The sequence below is a fragment of the Agrilus planipennis genome, unplaced genomic scaffold (genome assembly GCF_000699045.2).
Source record: "Agrilus planipennis isolate EAB-ADULT unplaced genomic scaffold, Apla_2.0 scaffold41, whole genome shotgun sequence".
Lineage (NCBI taxonomy): Eukaryota > Metazoa > Arthropoda > Insecta > Coleoptera > Buprestidae > Agrilus > Agrilus planipennis.
In genome coordinates this window covers 469,438-471,388 of record NW_020442445.1, presented here as the reverse complement: position 1 = coordinate 471,388, position 1,951 = coordinate 469,438, and the positions used below count along the sequence as shown (strand labels likewise).

General features: G+C 34.0%; 1 long non-coding RNA gene across 4 annotated transcripts; it reads right to left on the bottom strand.

Moving 5' to 3' along the window:
• Window positions 1-434: 434 nt before the first annotated feature.
• LOC112906394 lies at window positions 435-1,951 on the bottom strand. Of its 4 annotated transcripts, none has more exons than XR_003232316.1 (5): window positions 1,934-1,951; window positions 1,771-1,866; window positions 1,005-1,545; window positions 650-909; window positions 435-581 (listed from the first exon to the last, which is right to left on the bottom strand). It is a non-coding gene; the product is annotated as an uncharacterized LOC112906394 (long non-coding RNA). The 4 variants fall into 4 exon arrangements; XR_003232318.1 differs by having other exon boundaries at window positions 650-1,169; window positions 1,264-1,545; XR_003232317.1 differs by having other exon boundaries at window positions 1,264-1,545.

Here is a 1,951-nt window from a genome sequence, read left to right as displayed (position 1 = left end):
TTTGGTAGAGAAGATCGGACAGATTTCGCCAAGGCAAGCTGGGCAGTCGCCTATTGCTCCTATTCCAGATAACCCACTGTACCCTGTCTGAAAGGAAGTAACGCTAGAGTAGACTCGCGAAAAGTGTATAAGACACTTTTAAGATCAACTAAATAGCTAAGCCCAAGGGAAGTCGTTCGGGGAGGCCCTCCCTAATTCCACAAGGGTGAGAAGAAACACACACGATAACGAAACGTTGAATCATGTAGAACTCGTAGGGTAAATGCAAAGCAAATTAGGAAGAATATGCAGTAAGCTAAGCGAAGAGGTAAGCAAGGTTAGACTGTACTACAACTATTAAACGTGTTATTTCTACTACCACATACAAAAAAAAATAAAAACATCTACAATCAACAATTACTTCAAATTAAATGAACAAAAATGAGCATGCAAAATAAAAACTAATTTAAATAAACTACAAAAAAACATGCATAATAAAAAAACTAATTTGAATAAAATGAACTTGAATTCTATTACATATAGCATGCAAGATAGAGAACTGTTTTAACCAAGGGGTCATCTTTGTCTTCTCCAACGTCGATCTGAAACAGATACGGTGGTAACAGATTAATAAGGAGCAATTAAAATTAATTATATCAAGTATTCTCACCTTAATTAACTGTAGACCATAATGTTCCAAAGTTTGCAGGTGTGAAAAGCAAAGCAAATCAAATCCAAGAGGAATTCCAATGCAGAAAATTTCTTATTTCAGTGGAATTCACATAAATCTTCAGTTGCTCTCACTCATCACTTGAAAATTGACTGTATAATGTTGCAAGGTGAAGACGAAAACAGCAAATCAAGAATGTAGTCCACCAAACATTGTAGTCATCAACCTGAACTTTAATTCTCTCCCATTTGTCAGACGATCTGGAGAGATGGACAAAAAATGGTATTAGTTACACAATTAATTAAAAAATGGATTTAAATTAAGTAAAACATGCACAAAGACGCAAGTAAAACACCTAAATTATAAAATGGTGACGAGATGTCAACTTTATTCATTGTTCATGTCATAGATAAACGTTAAAGGCAATAGAAATAACCGCAGATGCATGATGTCAATTTATACACTGGACAATAGATAGTTAAAAGAGAACCCCATAGATACACGATAACATCGATTTATGCTGTGAACAATAGATAACTGTTAGAAGTAAAACCATAGATGCCACAGGTGGCAAATTACTATGAAAACTGAGTAACTTCAAAACAGTAGCTCACCTTGAGGATCCCTAAAAGCTGCTCGAGTTTTATTCCTAAGTGATGACAAAAGAGAAGTGCCGCTTAATAGTAGATGCTGATGAAAAGGAATTAGTAAAATAAGCCACACATCACACCGCAACCTTCATTTTTATGCATCAGTGTAATTCGGATTGCTTATATTTTCTGGAAATTGCACCTTCACGCCCAACGGGAAGGAAAATTAAAGGGGCTCCACTTCGCCACGTTTTGAATCCTCCTTATTTTCTGTCTCCTTGTTCATTTAATACGTTTAAATGCATCCTGTTGAAACAATATTATGTTACCTTCTTTTTAAATATCATGTTTTAAAATATGTAAGAACCATAACTTTCACCAATTAAATAATAGACTATCAAAATCAATACTTTTACAAAACTACTACAATTCACAAGTGTAAAAGCTTATAGTTGTAATTATTGTCAAACAAATGGAGCACTACATTTGGAATATCGCATCAATTTCATATAATATTTAATGATTTCTTACCCTTTCCAAGATCAAGAGAAAGAAGCGTGATTAGTGTTCTGCTTCCCCGCGTTTCGTGGCCATTTGATTTACCCTCTCCGTGTACATTTCTCACCTCTTAAAAAAAATTAATTAGTTATATATCCAGCAGATTTTTTATTATTATATTATTAATTATAATTACCATTGTTAGCACCCTGTA